Source organism: Diadema antillarum, unplaced genomic scaffold (assembly GCF_040938485.1).
Source record: "Diadema antillarum isolate AM-2024a unplaced genomic scaffold, OU_Dant_1.0 seq00000798_RagTag, whole genome shotgun sequence".
In the NCBI taxonomy this organism is placed as follows: Eukaryota; Metazoa; Echinodermata; class Echinoidea; order Diadematoida; family Diadematidae; genus Diadema; species Diadema antillarum.
This window is the reverse complement of record NW_027271682.1, coordinates 2,058,319-2,069,290: the sequence shown is the minus strand read 5'-3', so window position 1 is coordinate 2,069,290 and position 10,972 is coordinate 2,058,319.

The following is a 10,972-nucleotide window of genomic DNA, read 5'->3' as shown; positions in this document are numbered from 1 at the left end:
AAGAGATGCTAATAAAGTTGGGGCATGTCGCCTTTTATGTATTAGCACTTTTTTGGATATCTCAGCCATTTGAAAACCAATTTTCATCAAATAAACGTTGAATCCTTTTTAAAATTACATGCTCTTTCATATTTCATAAGAGGCTTTTCATTATCTCACTTAAGAATGTTCAAAACATGAATCCTTACCTCAACCAGTACTGTACAGTCCCTTTAAAGTGTCATGAGTTAGTGTAAGAGGGAATGAAGTATGACACCATATGTGTGGCAGAGGATAAATGTATACAATATTCTACTTGCATCATGTTCATGGCACTGAGCAGGTCCACCTTGATCAAGAACATAACTATTTTGATTGCTTTTGTGTCTGTTTGTGCACGGGTCAGAAGGACATGAATATTGTCAAATGAAATTTGAGAGTTGAAAAATGTCATGAGGATGCTCTTACCAGAGAATTGGCATTTTTTCAACAACTTTATTATATCAAATTTGGTGTCCCAAGATTATTGATGTAACTGAAATACTGTAGCTCTGCTTACCAACAACAAACAAACAATGCAAATTAGTGAAGTGAACTAGTAGCTATTAAAGCCAAAACATAGTTCTGGTACACCTGCAAAAGTTGTCAAATTTCACTCCCAAATGTGAATGTATGTCTAGGAAATGTGCGGAATAACGCTGTAATAACAAGATATTTGATGGGTAACGACGAAAATATTAACCAAAAAGGTTCAGTCTCAGAACTTACCCGAACGGGGTCAGGCTAAACTCGGACTCGGGGATAACTCGGCCTCGCTTTGACGGCGGGCTGAGTTGTATTGGTTGTCCCTCTGAATTGTACAGTGTTGTACTATGGGAGCGGCCTGTTTAAACTAGCACTTCATGTTCTGGCTACTCGCAGTAATGGTCCGAGTTGTTAAAATGCGTGCATCCTCTTTGGCGCGCATGCAAAATTAGTGTGCGCCTATCAAGCACCTCTAAAAACAATCAAAGATGCTTGATAAGTAACAACAAAAACTTCAAAGACAGCGCGTCTCAGCAAATGAGGTGATAGGGTCGAGTTTTCCCTGAGACCGAGTTAGTCTGGATCCTTCTGGAAATAAAAGTCGGTTTTCCGACTTTTATTATTTTTCTCAAAATACTTTAAAACGACTCATCATCCCGGCAAATCGCATCAGCCAGGTAAGTTTCTTTGAAAGTTAAAAGGTTCTGTCAGTCATTCTCTATATATCTGTTTTATGTCACATGGTTTTATTTCTTATTCAGTCACTTTCTTTCTATTCAACCAACAGAGTTGTGTATTTCCCCACAACGCAGACCTCCATTTGTATGTAGCAGAGGTCTTAGGCTTGCACAAAGGAAGAATTCCTCTGCATTTGAGAAAAAGAAAATGAAATGGAAGCACATTGTGAAAAATGTCAATGTCACAATTAATTATCTTAGATACAGTAGGTATTTATGTGTTGGTATTGGCATGTTCACCCATGAGTTGAAGTGAACATGTGACAAACAGTATTTACCTGTTCAACTCAGTGTATCCTGCAATATCATATGAAATACTTATTGAGAATGTTACCATGTTCCAAAGACATGTGATGTATTAGACAGAAATGACATGTTTTCTTTATATTTACTGAATGAATAAAGAGATTTGTAGATTTGATACTTTTTATTATATTTTGATGTGTAGTTGCATGTATTTCATGAAATGAACCTCAGGTCATGGGTCTATAAAGTGTACAATATTTTATTTTTATATGAAAAATTGACTTGTGTAGTTAACTCATCTTATGATAATGTATGTGTATTTCATTGTGTTTGCGATAACAAATTACTTGCAAAATAATGTTTATTTTCTCTCACGATAGAGACATAGAGTGCATGCAGTTGAAGTGTCGTAGAGGAACAAATTGCTCTGTGACAATTTTATCTCTTTACATGTATTTATAGTGTTTGATAAGCGCTATCATTTATTTCCATGCTAATTGCAGCGTACATGGTCTTCATTGGACTGCAATTTTGTTATTCACTCCGATGTGAACAAGTGATGTTGAAGTTCTGTTTTTTGTTACGGAATAGAAAGTTGGCCAGTTTCTCCGGTATTAACGTTAATTTGAACATGTTTCATTAATGCTTGAAGTTCTGATGGGACACTGCAGAGTGGCCATATCATCTTAATGCAAGACTTCATGTTATCTGTGATAACTGCATCACAGGTCGTGCTCATCGTATATGAGTGATGTTTTCTTTCTGTATGATACTTTTTGCATAATGTTAGCTTGACATCGATAATGGAGATGACAGTTATTGGAATGATGATGTTTTCGAAGGTGATAATTATTCATCCTTTGAGTGACCTCATCATTATCAGAATTACCAGTTTTATGTTAAAGTGAAATTTATGTGTTTTTTGTTTGCACAAGTACTGATCGTTTAAAGCATAGCTTCTTCAACTGAAGTTTAACAGATTCAGAAGCTAATGGGAAGGCCAAGGGTGTCAAAATATGGTTTTTGCAGGTCTTATGCTGTGCGTTTGAAACATGAATATAACTTTACTTTTAATAGTGTGATTCTTTCTGTATTCAGGACACAACATTTCTGGGTAATATAATTTCATGTACCTAACCTACATGTACCCACTCACAGCAAGACATACAGAAAAAGAACAAACAAATAAACAGATAAAATAAAAACCAAACAAACAAGCAAAAAAAACAACAAACACCCAAAACAATGAACCAAACCAATTCTGTGCAGTCATATTTGCAGTTACTGTTTTGCATGTTCATTTTTATTGATGTGCAGTACAATGGATGGTATGCCTATGTGTACAAATACATAAATTGCATTTACAGTCATATTTAAAGGCTCTCAAAGAGCATTTTCACTATCATTGTCACCTTGTGAAAGATACATATTTTTCATACATACGTATCTTCACAACTTTATTTAAAGATGACATTTTGTAGAAGTAACTGGATATCATAGATACTTGATTTTTGGTGTTTGTTCTGAAGAATTTTGTCAATCATCCCAATGCTTTTGAAATAAATTCATTATAATACAATCTATATTTTGCTTTATTGGTCTTTGTTTTCATGTTATGCTTGTAGTTAACAAGTACAAGTGTGTGTACATGTATTGTGTACAGTACATGCATACATTATACAGTGAAATCGCCATAGTGGCCACTTTCCTTTTAATGGTTACTTTTTACGTCTCCCTTGGGTGTCTCCTTTAGACATACAGGTATATATATATATATATATGTATGATATATCGCCCTGGGGCGACAAGACCTCGTATCTACAAAAATGTCAAATGTTCAGGAGAGCCAAAGCACTATACCGAATGGAATAGCCTTTCCTTCGACATGCTGTGGTGGCTTCATTTTTGAAGTAAGACAGTTGGGATTTGGCCAGGACATCACTTAACCCATTATTTAACCATTAATTTAAAAAAGTCATTTTCACCTAAAATTGTAGATAAAAGGTCTTGTCACCCCAGCGATATATATATATGAATATATATATATATACATATATATATATATATATATATATATATATATATATAATATATATATAATTATTTTTTTCTTGAAGTAATATTTGTGCAATTATTCAGCACTTTCTTTCTCCCTTTGTTCTTGTTTGATATCAAGTCATGACAATAGCCACTCCAAACCATTCACAATTTCCTCATGCCTTCCCCTTTTTTTTAAAGATTTTTTTTTTTTTTTTTTTTAAATTACACTGTACATAGATTTTAATATAGTCGGCTGAGAACCAGAAGGCAGTTATCACAATTTTGGGGATACTGTATTGGTATGACATATAGGGCTCAATCTCCTTTACATTATAGTGTCACTTTCAAATTATTTTCATTTTCAGTAAAATGTTCAAAATAAAATCACAAGGGTGCTATTTTATCCAATTGTATTTGGAACAATGCTCATAAATCTGCCCGCATTCAATTCATCAAACTTTTTTATTTCATCAAAAAATGACTGTATCGTTTTTATTTACACCTAAATCTTACAACCCCCCATAGCGCCTTTTTGGTTCTCAGGCGACAATATTCTTTTAACAGAGCATAGAGATTTAATACATGGTAAGCCTACATAAATTTGGGGTAATAATGATGCTAAATGTATGTTACATTCATCTATAAGCATGATGAATGTATGTTATGTGAATCTATAGGGTAATAAATGTTTGGCACAATGCACTTTAATACTAGGTGTGTACAAAGTTGTATGCTTGAAACTGAACACACACAGACAAGGATTGAAGCAGTCAGATGCTATAACTTTCAAAACTTTATTTCCTTTGTGCAATGATAACCACAGTTCTGCAACCCCTTATGGCCCAAGTTTAAATAGAAAGAGAGTGCGAGTATCAAAGCATACAATATGGGTAGCACAAAACCCATTAAAAAAAGTACTGTATATATAGAGGTACTGGAGTGACAGGCTTAAATACGGCTCCTCCACCAGATTAAAATTCTGGAGGCAATGACGACACATACAATGTATGTAGTTTTAGTTTGATTGAACTTTGGTATTAGCAGAAAACTGGCACTATCTGCCAACAGATATTAATTTAAATTCGTTTTTTTTTTTTTAATACACCATTATAGTATGATTTATTTACAGCTGGTAGAGCAAAAGAGAACATCATTCAATATCCAGAAATTGGTGAAAGTAAACTCGCTTTGCTGTCTAACATATTCATTGTACAAAAGAAAAGAAAAAAAAAAAGTAAGTTTGTTTTCCTGATGTGTGAACAGATGTCAGCTGCATTGATTGAAAGAGTTATCAACATGCGGGATAATTTGTACAGCATATGTTTACCCTTCATGACACGGAACTTCCATACATACAAAGAGATTTAGTGCTGTGATGTTTAACTACAGTACGTACAAAGCAGAGTGTGAAAAATAATAGAATATACTATATGAGCTGGAGCAAGAAATAATCAATGCATGTACTTGTCTTTTCAGTGTACAATAGAATGCTATGCTTTCTGAAACTTTACTTTCCCCAGCACATGATATCTACAGGTACAGGGAAGGTAATAAGAGAGTACATTACATTAGTTTTGGGTTGTTTTGCACTTTGAACAATGAATTTCCTAAATGTGCATGAACATTACAGCTGCGGAAGCAATCAGATCCAGCAAACATTGAGATGATGTTGCTTCACTAATTCTTCACTTTTTAAAGACAACAATGAGTATTGACGAATTTTGACTAAAGCAAGTAGTTTCATAGACCTTGTGAAATTCAATTTCAATAGTCTAACCTATTTTTTGTTTTGTTTTATACTTGCTCGTTGTGGAGACAGTCACCACATGTTCAGTATCTAATATAACAACTACACTGTATTATAATATTTCAGATTTGAGCTAGTTGAAACCAGGGGAAGCAATAAACATAGATACTGACCAGCTGTTTGACCTGAGCAAGATGACTTCCATGTTTGAATGCATGACAGTCTGGCATCCAAATATGCCCCCAGCAGCATACATCTTCACTCCACTGTCTACCGTGTCACACGTTAATAGGAGTGGAGAGGACCAAGAGAGGGATTTGTCTTTTCCCATTTTAGTTGGTCATTGCAAAATTTCAAAGCTGTTTTTCTTCTCTCTCTCTCTCTCTCTTTGATTTTGTTTTTAAGTGCACTTAAATCGTACAGTGCTTTGCCTAAATTGTACAGTATCTCCTTCCTTTTTCCTAGAATTCAGTCCATTTGTACATGATGTATATTGTGACAGGACTATGCGCACGTCTTCTGTCTAAATGCAATCTAACATGTTGCAGTGTACAAAGCAGAGAACAAACAACTATGGTACTAATTTCTATAAGGTACATATCATGCATTTCCTTGTCTATCTATTTAAAGTTTGATTTAACACTACGTACTACATGTTCAACAAATCAATACCTGTCACTAAATGTATTCTGCTCAGATATTTTCTATGAAAGAACATGAAACCATAATTTCTCTGGTAAAAAAAGAATCACACACAAAGTAAAGGAAATGGCACTCTATAATACTACAAATTAAAATGTTTACCTGTGAAAAGTACAGATTCTCTATGATTACATGTCACTATTATCTAAAATGGAGCCTCTTAAAAAAAAGGACAATTCAAAAATATAATAGAAACAAACTTTAGCATACACATCACACTTGTTCAAATGTTTATGCTTGAACAAATAGCTGCATTAACAAGTATGCTGAAAATAACCCACACTACTGTGTACTTGTGCATCTTCAATGAAAAATATACACACTATGTATTTTTCTTTGAAAGCTTTGATGATCAAAGAAATATTTTGTTCTCAATAGAATCCAAAAATTTGGAAAGGTTAGACATTCAACTACTTAGTACATTCACATTATGTGTCTAGTTCCAGTATTATCAAGGTTAGACTTGAATACAAGTTTGTGAAGGCACATACATGTGAAGGAATACCAGGTCGCCTTATTGACATACATGTACTGGTATTTGCTTCAGAGAAGCCTCCGATTATAACTGTTCATTCCATTCTTTCTTTCTTTCTTTCTTTCTTCCTTTCTTTTTCTTTGCATTGACAAACCAAAGCCACAAGCATGAGAGTTTATCAAGATATGACAAATAGTTACCCTTAGTTTTGATATTGTCCTACATTCAAAAGGCCAAATACATACATAGCAAAGACATCAAGAACAAGAATAGTACCCATTCATACAGAAATTCCTATTTCTTGATTTACTTGACTTCTTCAACTGACAGTGTAAAATTTGGGTGCTTGCGTTCTTGCGTTCAGACAGTGGAACTCTGAAGTTGGATGTCTGCCTAAAACACACGGTTTAATTAAAAATCACATATCTTCAATGTATGTGAAACAATTTTCAACTTAGCATTGATATATGTATATGAAAGACTGGAAAATTAAAAAGGATTGAAAAAAGTTTTTAAATGCACTGAATTACATATTATATTAAATCAAGACAGTATTAAAGAGGCTTACTAGAACCTTCATTCCAAGAAATCTACTCTTAATTTCTTCACTGATATATATTGTACATGATCTTTTTTTTTCATGGAGGAAGTTGCCATTGTAGACCCTGTAGCCATGGAGATTTCCAACCAAAATGATTGCACCTCATGAAAATCACTTATCAGGTTGTATATGGGGAATAAATTAATTCATTTGCTGGAAATTTACCTTCTGATGGCTGTAAAATAAGTACTACTGTAAAGAGGAAATTTCTGTGGTGTTGAAATATTTTGTGCAACCAGAAACAAGCACGAAAATGAAAGTGTAGAGCCACTTTTGGCAGAGACTTAAAATACAGTGTATCCTTTAACCCGTTCCTTCCGCAATTCTCTGAGTGCCTGTAATGCCCCCAAACGAGATTCTTTTCGCCCGTCGACAGAGAGGCACACAGGTTGGTAATCCAGCTGTGTGAAGGCAGTCAAGCGGTTCATTGTGTCCCCCTTTCTACGGTCAACTACATGTGCCCGTGAACAATGGAAATATCGATCGGGTGCGAGGTATGAATAGAGCGTGCGCTGATGAGCTCTCAGAATCTTTTGTTCTACACAAAACCAGGTACCTGAATGAGGTGACTGGGGTCAGCGAACCCGCATTTCTCACTGATCTCAGCCTTGATCATTATGTACATGTTCGTACGAGTTTACAGCAGAACAAGCAAAAAACTAAATCAGGAAAAGGTACATAATACTGTAAAATCCTTTTTTTTTTTAAACAGCAGGAGAACAAATCCTGATAGTTTAAACTCTGATCTTTTGATCAAACCCACTTTTCTGAGCATTTTAGCACAAAGAAACATGAATTTAGGCCACTGAAGCAGGCACCCTTGTCTTCATTTTGGGAACCTGGTAAACCAGGTTCCCGTTTATCAGTTGCTCCCACGGGAACCTGGTAAACCAGGTTCCCGTAAGGAACGGGTTAATAGCAGTAGTGAACATGGGATCAAAGGGCATATGACTATTGTGACTCCGTCCATCTCTTGCACTTCCTTGGAAACAGCTAGTATCATACAGCATACCACTGAACTGAGTAAGAACTGTACACATATTTCACATCACATGTGCAGACATACACACACACACACACACACACACACACACGCGTGCAAAAACACACAAACACATACATGGTTATGAATTTAACCCAACGAAAAAGAAAATATAAAATCTTTCTACAATAATAGGCAGGTAACAAAATCGCACATATTTTTCCCTACTTATTCAGCCTAGCTAAGTAACAGCCTGAATATAAAATACACAAATACAGCCTTTTAACAAGTTCTTTATTACTAATACTGTGTAAGCTGTTATTTTTTGCGTAGAGATATTTTCGCGAACGAGGGGATCACGAACATTTTCGAAGATGTTGTTTTTGAGAGTGGACACCAATTTCATTATTGGTATAAAGTGCACTTACCCTAGTGCATGGTGGCATTTTTGCATGTTGTTACATTTTGTGGTCCAACAGGGATTTGCAAATTTTGCTAAAATAAAACCCTCGTAAAAATAACAGCTTATACAGTATATGTATCAACCGATTTGTCTGCATAATACTGCCTGTATGTGTATTGTGTTGTAACATATCTCTTCATTTCTTTCACCATTTCCCTTCTCTGTCAGTACTGCAGCTGGTAAAGTAATTTCCCATGACAGTACAACAATCATTATGCATGGTATTTAAAATCTTTAACAGACTGCTGAGTTACTTCAACAACGTAAATTTTGTAGTCAAGCATTACAACCTGAATTCAACACAAAGACTGAGAAACACTTGCTCAGCTATTTGCACCTGGAAGACACCATACAAGGTCAAAGAAAGCAGTCTGGTAATCTGCACTTACTGGGAGAAAGGGAATTTGCACCACATAAAAGTAGCACACTGATACCAAAAAATAATAAATCATGGAAGAATATAGTAACGGCCTGAAATGTCAGCAACCATTTCTCCATCATATTAGTTTGAATGACAGACTTTGGGTGATTTTCTGTAATTCAATGCATCTTACTAAACCCAATAATTACTTTATTTCCACAAAGATGGATCATCTGTTGTGACGTGTACACGGCAACACATATTAATGGTTCATTACATGAATTTTTCATTTCAGATGGTGAGAGAAATGATCATTCAAACAAGTTCAAGCAAGATACAAAAACTTCACTATTGCTGCTAGATGAATAAACTCTGACTGATGGAAAATAGAGCTTTGATTGCTGTAAAATGTTTCAATGCCTTGTGAGGTATTACATTAGATGATAAACATCTCTGTGGTCTTGCAGAAATTACATTTACTAAATGACAGTTATACCTGCAAAGGGGGGGGGGGGGGGGGGGGGATTTAGGGGTATCAAACCAAGACAAGCTTTGCCCATACAAGAGACACCGTGGCAAGAACCATACTTATCCTGGGACAAATTGCCATGGAGCTCACAAAAGTGTTGCACATGTTTGAGCTGCAGCAGTATTTGCACTCCCCATAGTGTTGGCTGAGACAATTCTCTGTGTGTTCACAAGGTGACATACAGCCCCGCTTCACGTTCCAGTAGTTACCAAGACTGTTACCGCCTGACTGGAACATAGAGGTCTGAGCAGAATACCAGTAAAAACCAATATCAGTAAAAAGGAACAAGATTAACACAGAAGCTGGGTTTCTTAAATGCACTTCGTTGAAACCAAAGTAGAGCAATTCATCTTCAGCACATTTGACTAGGATGTCTACACTTCCTGTGCAATCAATTACATGTACACTGCCCTTCATAATTTACATTTTAACTAAGTTCACTATTCTTGACCAAATTCCAAGGATTGACCTTTTAAAGCCTCTCTATCTGCACAAGGGATTTACAATCAACCTTGCCTTAGTCGAATCTATTTGGACTGAACAAACAAACAAAAAAGAAACTTGCAATTTATGTTTGTTTTGTGATCAAGAACATGTACAAGTGTACATGTATGTAACGATTCATAAGAGAACATATTCAAAAATCTTTTCAGAAGAAACGTTTTTGCACTCATGGACTGGTAGCTTCCCTCTTTTATTTTGTGGTATTGACCAGTGCACCCTGGAGACAGGGAACACTGATATGACAAAATAACAAAATCATTTTTTTTTATTTGCCAAATTGAAGATTTGCTTTAATTACTCTAATGTTATTTTTCAAATATTTATTCATTTTAAGCCAACATGAATGATGTCATCAGTCCCAGGTAGATTGTACTGTGTACTGTATTGAACAAGCCTGGACACAGGGAAATGAAGGCAAGTAGAATGTAAAACTGTGGCACAAAACAGGACAGAACAAAAACACAATGACATCACACACATTTCTATAAAATGAAGACAAATTGGAATGTGTATCGTTCCTGTATCTGCACCCTTGACTGTCTGTTACCCCTTTCAGTAACCATGCATTTCTGGCCAGCTCCTGGCCCGAGCTAATTTCGCCCGTGCCAAGCAGTAAAAATTGTGTTCAGTAACTACAGCAGAGCCACGCTACTTTTACGATGACCCATTCACGAACTCGGCCACGTAAGGGATAACTGCCATGGTAACTGAACACGTCATGGACAGAGCGGAAGTGCATTTTTGCGCGATATTTGATGTGCATGCCGCATGCTTATGAGCTGAGCAGCGTAAGCTGTGACCTTTGACCGTGAAAGGAATTTTGGTCCGCGCCTGGCGCTGCTATCGTTCATAAACTCTTCGATCAGCGCCAGGCCCGTGCCTGGCCCACGCCTGGTGCTAGCTGCAGCAGCGCCAAAATAGCCCGCTCTTGGCTTGGGCCACTTTGGCCCGACCCATTCATAAACTCAAAATTTTACAACTTAGCTCGGGCCTGGCGCTAGCCAGGGGAGTTACTGAAAGGGGTATAAATCTTTCCATATGACCAACATCCACAAATAAGCTGAATTTGAATCCATTGTAC